The following is a 14494-nucleotide window of genomic DNA, read 5'->3' on the forward strand; positions in this document are numbered from 1 at the left end:
AGGAAAAGTTAACGGTTAACAAATCCAATGACAACACAGCAGCGTCAAGTTAGAATAAGTACGCACCTCTAAAATGACAAACTTGTACTTTTGCTCAAACTTGCCCCAAGACAACTTTAAATCATTCTCACTCCAAATCAAGGATAACAGTCGGTGGTCACATAGCAACTTTTGTTACTAGATAAATTACCTAAGATTTACTGGTATTTGAAATTCAAAACGGCCACCATCCCTGTGTTAACTATAAGGTGAGCAACTGTGAAAAGACCTTCAAGAGTTTTAAAATGAACCATTAAAAGCGGTAGACCAGAAAAAGATTGGAAAAATTTGAGCTTTCGAATATCTTTGCCGAGGCCCATTCCACCTTAATACTGAGATGCTAGGACAGAATGTATACGGTTGGGTTACTTGATTTGTTCAACCGTCCGTTGCAAAGAAGTGAAGTCTTGCAGTGAAAGACTTGGTTACTAAAGCTGTATTAACAGTAAACAACACCTCAAACAGTACAATATATAGACAAAACATCAACAAAAATTGCAAAAAACAGCATACAGTCGCTGCGGAGACCAGCTTGGCACTGTACATTACAACAGGATTCTTGCACGCGAAACGTCACGTAGGCAGAACCAAGCACGGCACACAACGCTGAACGCTGTGTTGATGTTGCATTGTCACGTGACCGCATGACGTGCATCGTCTCGCTTCGTCTTTGGAGTGCCGTTGTCATCGTCGTCATCTTTTATGGAATTCAATAAACATCCAGGGTAATTAAAGTTTCAAGGAGGAAAAAGGCATATCATGTGCGGAGTAAAAGGGAGGGCAAAGGCCTAGTCATTCCTCACGTCGCACGACAATTTCGAAAATTTTAATAAAATTTGATGCCCTCAGGTATGATTTGAGAAAGATTAAAGCTGACCGATATGGCTGTTTCCAAAGATAAAGGACAAAAACACTAGTACTTACTAATATTTTAAAATCAAACTTTAAGTGATTTTGTGAACAAAAAACTGGTGACTTTGCTAGCAACATTGCTGTCTTCATGAAATAAAAGAAAACTCAATACAAACAGTTTTTTTCAAACAAAAGCAGTATTCTTCATCATTAGAATTAGAATGGTGACTCTGATATGTCCAGACAAACCACTGTTTTTTGGTACATGACAAACAAGGAAACAACAGCGACTCCGATCATTTCAATAGTTTTTGGTGAATACCACAAGGCAGGCAAAATGGCAGTACTGCCTGTATATTTCATAAACTGTTGTTTTTAGGAAACGGTTGTGAATTTAGATGAACATTTTGATACTTATGAAAACAATTTATCAATATCCAGGACTCCATGACAATATGTCTGTGACGCCAAGCCTTAGGTGATAAATACTATATGTACTTCGTTGCCGACAGCATATAACTGCATCACTGTGTTTGCTTGTGTTTTGTTGTCGTGGAAACAAATTAGGGATGGAACACAAAGTTAAGGATACATTTTCCAAAATGAATTTGAACATTCAAGTAGCAATGAAAACTGGTTTCTCCCCTAAGAGTGCGGGAGACAGGCAAATGAACAGTGCGTACAATACTGAAACACTTCTCGGTAGAATGACAAATCTATCCATCCATCCATCAATGTATCTAAAAACGGCCGACTTCAATTCCTCCTATAAAGAACGAATCCTCAGTTACCATCACTGCAGAAAGAATAGAAAGATAAAAAAAATATGTGCAGTCAGTGTGTTTTCGGATTGTATGCTCCGTGCAGAGGAAGCTCTCAGTATGCACATAAAATTTCATTGTGCATGAAAAAGGCGGACAAGTGTTTTGCCCACTGTTTACAATAGTCTGTTGCCACTCAGGAAAACAAGCGAGTGACAGTTTTACCTACACTGCGTACAAAAATATGCCTCATCCCAGGATGCATTGCAAGTATTCGATGCAGTAAGGGTCATCCATTCGTCATTCACCTTTCATAATATAAATAAGGAACGCGAAATCACCCCTTGTGATCTGTGCTGATGTTAGAATTACAAGCAGATTGTCTTGCCAGGAAATTTACTTATATACTAGATTACAATTTCAACAAAAGGCTATGGCACCTCCATAATCCTCTTACAGACTAGAACAAACTTGATCCCGGGGATCGAGTCCCGGACCTTTAAATGCGTCTTCACAGTGTTAGCTTTCAGACTTTGCACAAAAACTTAAGTGATTTAGAAGAACAGACGATTACCTTTTGTATAAGCGCTAAGTTCACAAACTTTCGTTGGCAAGGTCACACTGTCGACATGCTGCAAAGTGACGATGCGTCCTCTGACACCATTTTCACCACAGTCGTATTCAAAACGACCGTCGACTTGAGACACGGGACTGCAAGCGCCACCATCGGTGACATAGTCGCCGATGATAGTTGTAAAATTGTACAAGCGTTTCTCAATGCCTACAAAGACGAGAACAGCATAGTTATTAAATGAAGCCACTCTCTCCAAAGCCAATTCAGCTTGTAGATGTCGTCAGTGGATAAAAGTCTGATGCTTTACAAAATAGAGATTAATTTAGACGACAGGTTACATAGACAAGGTATCCCTGGTTGTTCCGGATGCAAAGAAGTTCTCGATTACTAACGCGAAATTCTATTTTTACATGAGAGTACATTTCTACTGTTGTTTTCGTGGCAGTATGCAATCTATGTATGCGTTTAATGTTTTTTGTGTTCTTGAAATTGTTTTGTTTTCTGTCTTTTGATTTGCTTTGTAGACTTTTTATACTTATGGGGCTGTAACTGGGCGAAAGCCCGTTGCTCTTGCTACGAAAAAAAAAATTATATGATAGTAATATTTTTAACAATCATTGAGAGTGTGTAATTCTTGAACGGATACGAAGTATCACACTGAAGACACTTGAATTAAAAGGGACAGAGAAGATTCACTTACCATTAGTGGACTGACGAGTTGTGATGTTCACTTCAAGAATTGAGAATCGCTCTTGCAAATCTATGAGCATGTTTGGTTCGAATTCATTTTTTGTGTGCATACAACTGTTCCGACTGTACAGACGATTCTTGTTGCCGTCGACAGCTCGACTGCCGTGCCCACCAAAGTTAAGACTGCTCTGGCTTGTCGGCTTGTTAAGTGCCACGTTGACCAAATGTTGGCCTATTTCTGCAAACCATAAGAAAAGATTCGATTGATAGGGAGAAACGTATGATGGATTTTTCCTCAAGCTTTTCATAATTTAGATAAGACCATCAAGTACAGTTTCATAGTTGCATGAATTGCAACATCACAGCCGTTACTCTTATCTTCAAATACACAGACTTTCATTTTGCACACTGGACGATTCCCATCTCCAAGATCTACAGCAGCGTTAGGGAGCGTTCAGTTATTATGGCCGGGGTGTACCGGCAAATTTTTCTTGCAGCAGTCAAAATAAGTGAACCCGCTACCCATTGCACTAATAAATTGCTGACCTCCTTTTAAGATGGCACAATTTCATAACCCCCCTAAAAAAATTGCTTGAGTAAAGCTGCACACACAAATATCGGCGGCGGGGCGATAGAATCCAAAAAAGATTCTCAGATTTTTTTCAAGTGGCCCCCTAACAAACTCACAATGCGCTAAAATCTCCCCTTCTGATTTGCTATAATTTTGAAATCCCCCTCAAAGGATTGGACAGAAATTACAGGTGGGTCACAATTTTTTTTCGCAATCAATTTTGTAGGGTCATGCAGTGTTGTCCTTATATTTAAAAGCAGCCGGGTAATTTAAGAAAGTAGACGGGTGGACTGCGAGGGAGCGAAGCGACCGAGCGGCGAGTGAGCGTAGCGAACGAAGGGGGGGGGGAGAGCGCGAGAGGGGGGTGTCCCCCCTCCGGAAGGCGAAAAATGAAATTTTGGAGTGGAAATGGTGTTCTCATGTGGCATCTGAGGTGACATTTAACTGAGACTGAAACAGTACTTTTGTTGTGTGTCTTAGACGTGGCTCACATACAACAAAACAAACAAACATGATTTTGTTTTGTTTGTATTATTTATGACACACTTATGGTTTTATTTGCAGTGAAGATGTAACATTTAATCTTAAATCAGCCGCTGTCTGCTCATTTCATTGCTCATTTCCCATTCTTCATTACCACATAGTAGCTTCCCAAAAACCATCAAACTCATTTTATCAAAACACATTCGCTTTTGTTAAGAAAAACATCGGTAAGATAATTCACTGTAACAGTGTTCTCATTTACGAAAAAAATGCGTATATAGAAAACTCATAACAATGAAAAAATGCGTATAGTAGAGAGTCGATCCATAATAATAATAATAATAATAATAATAATAATAATAATAATAATAATACGCAATGGATTGAGTCTCTACGCATTTTTTCATTTTTATGAGTTTTCTACACGCAAACGATAATAGTAAAATGTTTGCGAAAGCACTCTCCGCGACTGAGCTTAGGCGACAACCAGACGAGATGAGTGCCCGCTTAACATTAAATTTGATTTGACATTTCTGTCAATCACTCATTTTGTGTGGAAAGTTTCGAATTCTCTGAGTGTAGTCTGAAAAATCGGAATCGTCGAGTCAGAGGCACGTTACCATGTCAACTGTGCCTATGAACTTAGGGGCTGTCGATAATTGAAGCTGACGCACGACAAACCGTTTCTTTCGTTTGGGGGGGGGGTTAAAAGCTCATTTCGTTTTGTGTGTGTCAAAATCGCATAAGGATTTTCTATAGTGCGACTTTGCAGCGAGAACGCAAAACTACCTTCGCGTTCACCGAGAACAGAATGACCACAAAATACGGAGACGGAAAAGACGTCAACGAAAAGACATGAATGTGAAATAAAAACGTGTATGCTTTTTCAACGTGAAACATGTATGTAAAACATTTTCCTACGTCCTAAATACATTAAAATGTTCTGTCTAACAAGTGAAACGCGTAAAGTAGAGGTTTATTAATTAATGTGCCCTTCCGGTATTTTTTCATCGGCGTGCGGATCGGAGAGGTGCGTGTGGGTTTGTCAGAAACGGCATCATAATACGAAATTGATTTCGCATAAGAACTTTCGTTTTGAGGGGGGAGGGAGGGGGTTTCAAGTAAAACGAAGGAATTACGTTTCTTGTGCGTCAGCTTTTATTATCGACGGCCCCTTACTACGTTGCTAATTTTCAGACGAGCGATAGTTTCTGAAACTTACGACACAAAGTGAGTGATTGACAGAAATGTTGCAACAAATTAAATGCAAACCGCGCACGATCATCTCGCTGTCCCCAAATTTGATCAAAACAGATATGCAGCATGGCGTCGGAAGGAAACAACTCTATTTTCTTTCAAATTTGCTCCACGAGTCCGTGAAAAAAAATGATTCAGAGGGTCCATCGAAATACACTATCGGGCAATCCAACATGGAGAACATGGAGAGGCGCAGTGAAATTGAACCCATGCCGGACGGAATCCACGACGTTACACTGCCCGTAACAAAGACGACACCATAGGGGCGTCGATCAGCCAATCACACTATTTAACAAATAAAAGATCGGGCTCAAAAAGCCACAAACGGGTATTTAGAAACTGTTTTATGTTTGTGCAGTTCCGTGCGGGGAAAGGGGTCGCGAAACTGCTAATCGTACGTGTGCCGTCTAACAGCTGGCAGTGCAATCCCGAAATTACAGGTCTATAAAAATAATCTAATGACGTTAAAAGTAGCCGGGAAAAAGTGCAAAACAGCCGGGTTATTTACCCGGCACCCGGCTTCTAAGGACAACACTGGTCATGAAATTTCACGCACGCCTTTTGAGGAGATCACCATTTTTGCGCACCTCTTAAGGCAAAATGTGGCTGATATAGTGCTTCATCCTAAAATATCAAATCATAATACATGGGAGTCTATTGGGCAAACTATTAACACTTTCACATTAAAACAATCTTTCCCATTAAAAAACAATCTATATTTGTACATTTACATAGTTTGATGATTCATGTAAATGTACTCTATTTGCAGTGGCAGGTAAAATGTGCATGTTTGTACAAAAATTAGATAGTTGGATTTAATTGATAATGCAGATTTCAAAGGACTTGCAGGGCTTCGCGTTCAAAGGTCATTACGCCCGTATAACCAGTACACACGCTCCTAAAACAGCTAGAAGCACATCACATTGAAAGTTAAAAAGATTGCTTTCACGTTATGCACTGTAATATTATAGAAATAACGGGCGACGCGCTGACCATTAACGTTTATTTATTGGCAAGGGCGAGAGGAAAGTCAAAAATTAACGGGCGAGGCTTACCGAGCCCGTTAATTTGGCTTTCCTCGAGCCCGCGCCCATAAATAAATGTTAATGGTCAGTGCGGAGTCTGTTATTTCCATTATATTATCAACAAACCGGAGAAAACCGTCAAAATTTGCGACAATCTTCGGAGCGAACGACAACTGGGCCCCAGAACTGATCAATAAGCGACGAAATGTCACGCGCGCTGTAAAATATTGGCAAATCTGGAAATATTTTCAGAAAAAAGTATCTCAACTTGGCCCACAAGTGCCCCATTTTATTTTGTGATTGATTATGATTTACGTTTGAGCTGCAAAGTTACGATACTTTGAGTTGTTAATCGTATTATTCATATTCACGGGCATATAAACAGACCATTACTGTGTATTTGTGGTCAGTCACGTGGTTCAGCTCGACCAATCAAAATGCGACAGGCAGGGCATGGTAATATAATGCAGTTTCACATCCAATTTGATTTAAGGTAAAACGCACCTCGATGACAGACATTCGGACCCTCAAACTTTGACAATTCACTTCTGATATACCACATATGGGGTTCATTTTAAAGCCCTTGGTGAAAGAAAACTTTTAACCGGCTTAGTTTCTCGAAATTCGAAAATTTTATTGTTCTCCATAGAGTTAACACAGGGATGGCGGCCATTTTGAATTTCTAATATCGGTAAATCTTGGGTAATTTGTTTCTCTAGTACCAAAATTTGCACGGTGACCCCCTATTTTTATTCTTGATTTTGAAAGAGAATGATTGAAAGATTCTTTGAGGAAAGTCAGAGTAAAAGTTTTAAGTCTTTCACTCTCAAGGTGCATACTATCTTAAACTGAATGGAATATATTGCTAAGAAACAATAACCTCACACGACGATATATGCACATAGATATACATATACATGTAATCCGGCTGGGCTGATGATGCATTCGGGAAATGATGTGAATATTGCCACTTAATGGTTCTACTGTAGAACACAAGGAACGAACGGCTTTCTACTGTCTCAATACGCCCAAGGGATCACGTGATGGCGGTACGAACAAACTCACGTGTGTTTCTATGCACGTATGTGCGTGTGGCTTTGTTTGTACTACATTCGCTTGTGGTTCGATACACAGCGGATCGCTGAATCTGAGTCAAAACGTTTCATATTAAAAGTACCATAAATGTCTTAAAACTTGCTAAAATGACTGTACACAATCACCGACTTTAATCACGTCTAACATAAGTGTTATGTTAAAATTAGGGGGGGAGTTACTCTAGGTTCTACATAAATATATAGACAGAGACTTTCCTGCATAAGCGTCGACCTCACAGAAGTTGAGACACGTCTTCGCTCCTGTCAGCTGCATTGTGATGAATCTCCCGGGAATTCCAGGCACGCCATCTACGGTGCATTTTCTAGTTATTTCCGGTAACGCAACTTCGTCAAGTCGAAATGGATCTCCACATTGGTTCCCGTACATTACCGAAGACGTCGATTGCTCCAACCAAGACTCTGTGTTCAACAGAACACAAAGATATATATATATATATATATATATATATATATATATATATATATATATATATATATATATATATATATATATATTATACTTCCTCACTGGCATATATATATTACAAGACGGAACAGAGACACCTCAAAATAATAAACAACTAGACTGCAAGAGAAAAACCCTTGCACCATAGTTGAGCAAGACTAAAACAGAAACCAGTAAATGGTAGAGACAAACAGCTGTCGACCACCTCTAGCACTGCCCCATCATACATCAAAAATGGAAAAAATGTAAAGGACAACGACAAACAGAAAAAATGATCGTCAAACATTCACATGATAAAAACAGAGAAAATGTCAAATAAAATCTCACACAGGAGAAAATTACGTTGGATGGCAACTGTGACAGCAACATGTTGTTATCCATGTACAAGTGTCAGTGGAATTGAAACAAGTTTTAAATTTCTGCTGATAAAACAAATTATATATATATATATATATATATATATATATATATATATATATATATATATATATATATATATATATATATGTATAATATATATATATATATATATATATATATATATATATATATATAACCTTAAAACTTTTCATGATGTAAGTTATTTTAAAGGCTCTGAATAAGTCAATTTTCATATCATTTACACATAAGCTTATTGCCTAAAGTTGATATATTCAAACTTCACCACATGTTCAAAATACATTCTGTTACTTTCGTACAACTCACCCATACTTCCACATAATTATATCATATATTGCATTCAAGTCAGGTAGAAATACATTTAAGACTTTCCTTAAACCGATACCGCCTTTACAGAAGTTAATTGCATTCTTCGCATTCCGTGCCCACACTGCCATTTTATTTAACTTTGCATATTAGATGTCCATAAGATTTGTAAATATCACATCTGTCCACACGTGTTTGATTTACTAAACGAGTGTTAAATTTACTTTTACTAAACCAATATGCACAATACACTACGATTAAAGGGAGGGTGTCGTCAGTACCGCGCGTGTACCACTTGCTTGTTTACAAACAATGTATTTCATGCATGTCTACATGCATCACGTCAACATAACTGTACACTTAATTTTACAATATTAATTGTTAACAAACATGTTTTAACTTTCATCAGTGGCCAAAATGCCCTATATACAGTGTTTACATCGGTCGTAGGCGTCCCTTGCAATCTTTTAGCAGAGTTCCGACGACACCATCCCTTTAATCAACCTGTTTTTCCACTGGAGATAACTTCTACATTCTTAATATCACTTTATCACGAAGAACATTAATAAAACTTAAATGAATAGCAGACCATGAGTACTTTTCTAAAGTATTCTGTTTGTCGCGTATGACTTTCGTATGACTCTCTATATTTTTCCTTTCGAAAAATGTACTTTTTAAATATCTTTATCATTTATCGCTAAAGATCATGTGGATTTTCTGCCGTTTCTCATTGTGTATTTTTTATCATTAAAGTGGATTTAAATTTTCTCCAAGGCATGTGTTGATGTTCCATATATTAATTTCACATCTCTTGTAATTGTACGTCTCAATTCCTTATACAGTTTCAGATACAGTTGCAGATTTCCTCAATTTTATGGTGATGTACTATTTACCTGGGTCACAAACTAGACTATAGAACTATTTGTCGTGACCCCCACACAACCCCGTCACATTGCAGACTATTGGTTTTGTTTTTATTTATGTTTTTGTCTTCGATGAATGAAACTTAATTTCTAAAAAAAATCAATAGCATTTTAGTTCTATGAGTCGATTTGACTCGACTCCCCGAGGAATATTGAATACTCAGTATTCGACCAGTCAACACACCCTGCGTGTATGTGAAATGCATAGTAGTTACCGTTGAGGGTTTGAATTTACATCCAGACTTGAATTCGGTTGTGATTAATAGCGATGCACATCACGCAATATGTTTACCGCCAGCCCAACATTAATTTATTGTGAAGAGAATATTGGACTCATCACCGAGCAAATTGCTGAAACTTAAACGCGATAAATCATGAACGAACTTAAATTTGCACGCCGAAGTCGACACAATGTCTACTTTTTGAATTATTCAAATTCACAAGGAGGGTGCACTTTCTAAATACTACTGCTAGAATGTTCGGTAGTAGACTCTATAACAACCCCTTGTCCACTATGCAGCTCTATCCTCAACCATATTGTGATGCGCCCTCAACGGTCTTTCTATTAAACGAGGCTCACCGAGCCAGCTGGGTTATATCACAGACAAATAGAGAAACAGACTAGCAACGCGGCATGCCTTTTGTTCCATGGTCGTCTCGGTAGACTATGGCCTTTTCATACTAAAATGAGCTTCAAAGATGTTAAACTTTTTGGAGACTTTGTTTGTGGTTGATAATTGCACGAGATTATGCGAAAAATACGAGGAGATGGCATCGTGCTGCCAGTCGTGTAGCAACCATAGTTACTTTGTGAGCTCTCAGGGTAGAAACACTGCTTAACGCCAATCAAAAAATAACACGCCAGCAGTTTCATAAACATGTCCCTCCTTGACGAACGTGTAGAAAACGGTATGACTGACCGTAAACCATTGAGTAAAACCAGACAGTATCGATAAAAGACTTTCAAATTTGGTTCAAACACACTCATTATATATTCATAAAAATATGAGAGGAATTTTTAAAATGGTAAAAACTCACTTTCCTGAAGCTCAAATTACTCCCGTTTTCGCCAGCACGCCAATTCCGGTTAGCACCACACGACAACAACAATACAAACTTTGCCGAACATACTTTCGCTTAACAATTGGCGAAAATCCGAAAATTACCGAAGAATGCATGGTCGGCACTCTTCGGAAAAGAGAGGCGAGAGCTTCCTGCGAGGCGAACATGGATGGGTTACGTAACCGCTTCACGCCTTGAACAATACCCATTGCCAGTCTGCTTCTCTATTTGTCTGTGGTTATATAGCGCACAGTAAGTGAGGCTACCCACAATTCTCCATGATCCGTACACACGGAGGTCACTCACTGAAGTGAAGCAAATTTCTTCTGTACACAGAACAGCCCGGTCTACATTTCAAAATTCTGGCAACATACTTTTGACAATCATAATTTTCTGATTTCTCACTGTTAATAATGAGAAGAATAACCCCTTTTCTGCGGAGGAGATAGCAATTTTGCAATTTTGTCGACATAGATTTTTGACAGCCATACACGATATTTTCAAGGGAACTAAGGGAATAAGTTGCATCGGCGTTTGCAAAATAAAGGGTATTGATTTTTTTTAATGTTTGTGACAAAGGAAATTTGCATGTCTAACAGGTGGTATGATGAGACCATCTTAGTTGCTGATAACTTTACCTTGACAAGTGTACAATTTTTAGTACCTCCTAACATCGACTTCTTTTTCAATTTACTCTTGAATTTTAAAAAAAATTCAATAATTATGGAACATAGTTTTCACAAATAATCCTCAAATTAAATTCTAAGTTTCAAATTGTTCAGAAACTGATAAAATTGAAGAAGCCTTTAGCAAATAATATCCGAGTGCACAAATCAAGGGGAGTTGTGGGTAGCCTCACTTGCTGTGTAGCGTAGCGGCACTTGGCTCGCCGGTGATCTGCCAACAACGTAGGCTGCCAACAACGGAGACAAATGAACATCTGTGAAGGCGTTTAAGATGACGTCACCCCTATTTAGACAAAGTTCCATCCATACATACAGGCAAATGTGCCGTGCCAGGCCTGAAGACCATAGTAAATTACAGGTGAATGTTGCTCCCCATTTTGCTGTAGCTTACAGTACTAGTGTGGTCCTAAGTAAGAAAAACCGACCAGGTTTAATGAGCGATCGATCTCTAGCGATCCCTGCTGGGCCCCCATCGCCCGGCTTTGAACTTGAAGTGCACAAAATCTGCGCTGCATGTGAATCTTTTGGAAATGTGTACAGACAGTTTTAATTTTACAGCAAAACAATATTTGATACAGAGCCGTACACGTTGTCAGTTGTGTTCAAGCTCCCTGTGATCAAGCAACAATTATGGTGAGTATGTTTCAGCATTGCTGATATTAGCCGATTTTCAGGCCAAGTTCTCCGAAGCCAGGCATCCTAACTAATGTTTGATAGGAACAAAATTGTCATTCTTCCAGTATCGAGATTCAGAAAAATTTTATTTCGGACACGGAAAGGTTGCCAAGACAAAGTAAGGTGGCATGTAGTGCATCATGCGTTACTTCATCTGAAAATGTAGTATAATTATTTAAGATTGCAATTCTGATGGTTTGTTAGCTAACTGAATATCTTTCTTCTCTTCCGAAGTCAAGTTGCGCGCTCATGGTACATAGTTTGGTAATGTTAAAACTCTATTCCAAGGGCAAAACGTAATTTTATTAGATATTTCCAAACAGTTCTTTTGATGTTAAACGTAACAACGTGCAAACTATATGGAAAACATAATATCTACCCAATAGAAATACATTTTATACTACTTCGCTACAGACAACCATCATATCCTTGCTGTAAATAGCTGTAAACAATAAATCAGGAGGAGTGGGAAAAGGAGCATCAACAAGTCACTTTCTGTGCAGACACTAGTGTAGTAGTGTCCTGTTAGCGGCAGGCTACATTATCGGTAGCCGTGGTCTGACGGGAGCGTCCGGTGACATGCAAAATTTACTCTACTCAATAGAACTTATAATATTTGTTTTCATTATCAATTCGAATTTCGGTGAAAAGCTTGAAAAACTAAACTTAAAATGTAATAAAACTTAAATTTTCAAATAAAGTTTCGCAGGAGCTTTATTGTGTTTGACTTCGCAAGGGTAAACGTTATTTTTTTGTCGTCCCATATTGTGAAAAATATTAACATTGTATATATTACCTCCAAGCAGACAGCTGCAAACAATAAGCTGTAAACGATTTGTTGTTATAATAAAACAAATTTCCATTGCGTGGGGTCTACGTGTCTTGTCACCTTTGTCGGCATGCTACGATGTTGGCAGTGTTACCCTGCCAACAACGTAGCCTGCCGACAACGGCGACACGCATAAAAATACACCTACACAATCATGAATATTTTATTTCACAAACGTGGTTCACAAAGAAGCAAAGTAAAGAAAAACTATTATTTCTGTCCCCCCTTTTTTCCGTTAGCGGAGACATACGAAATATAAGTTAATGGTCTACTGAATCAATCGGCACTATAACTGTCTTAAATTAACTACCACGAAAAATAATTCTTACATAATAAAGCAACCAGGTCCTAGCAGACGCTAGAAAACGATAAAATACAAATTTTGGGGGAAATATCATTAGCTCTGAATGATTTGTCGTAAAATAAATTGCAAATTCCTATCGGCGTGGGGTTCACGTGTCTTGTCACCATAGTTGGCAGGCTACGTTGTTGGCAGTGTTACCCTGCCAACAACGTGGACTGCCGACAACGGTGACATGCAAGAAGAGACATCTACACAACAACCATAACTATTTTTATAAATGTAGGTCAAAAAGCAATAAATTCAGCTGTTCTTCTTGTCTGCAAGGCTGTGAATCTCATTCCCCCCAATTTTTTTGCTTCTTTAAATCTTTTCCATTAGCAGGGACACACAAATGTAAGGTTACAGCCTACTCAGAGAATCGGGAGTAAATCGTCTTGAATTTTACAGACAAATTCGCAAACGATGCTCTCTTTCTAACTCCACGGCTGAGCTATCTCTCTTCATGCATTTCATTAAACATTTTCCGATTTCACGGTTGTCCTCAGATTGTTGCCTATAGAAAATTGGCAAAACTATCACGAAAAATAATTACAATATAATAAAACAACCCTAAGTCCTGTTCGCAGATGCTAGAAAATGATAAAATACAAATTTTTGGGGAAAATGATTAGCTGTGAGATGATGTGTTGTAAAATAAAACGCAAATTTCCATTGGCGTACGCGTAGGGTTTACGTGTCTTGTCACCATTGTCGGCAGGCTACGTTGTTGGCAGTGTTACCCTGCCAACAACGTAGCCTACCGACAAGGGTAACATGCATATAAAAGACATCTACACAATCATATTATTTTATTTCACAAATGTGGTTTACAAAGAAGCAATAAAGAAAAGAAAAGCTATTCTTCCTGTTTGTTTCTCCCCCTTTCCCGTTAGTGGGCCCCACACGAAATATAAGTTAACGGTCTACTGAATCAATCGGCATTAAAACTGTCTTAAATAAAGTATTTTAAAAAATAATTATTACATAATAAAACATCCCAAGTCCCGTCGGCAAACGCTAGAAAACCATAAAACACAAATTTCGGGGGAATATGATTGGTTCTGAATGATTTGTTGTAAGATAAATCGCAAATTTTCATCTGCTAGGGGTTTACGTGTCTTGTTACCGTTGTTGGCAGGCCATGTTGTTGGCACTGGAATCCTGCCAACAACGTAACCTGCCGACAACGGTGACATGCATAAAAATGACATCTACCGAAATCATAACTATTTCATTTCATACAATGTGGTTCGCAAAGAAGCACTAAAGAAAAGAAAAGCTGTTCATCCTGTTCATTTCTCCTCCTCCCCCCTTCCGTTAGCGGGGACACACAAAACATAAGTTAACTGTGTACTGAATCAATCGGCACTAAACCTTTCTTAAATTAACTATTAGAAAAAATAATTATTACAATATAAAACAATTAAGTCCTGTCAGCAGACAATAGAAAATGATTAAA

This window comes from Ptychodera flava, chromosome 6 (assembly GCF_041260155.1).
Source record: "Ptychodera flava strain L36383 chromosome 6, AS_Pfla_20210202, whole genome shotgun sequence".
NCBI classification, from domain to species: domain Eukaryota; kingdom Metazoa; phylum Hemichordata; class Enteropneusta; family Ptychoderidae; genus Ptychodera; species Ptychodera flava.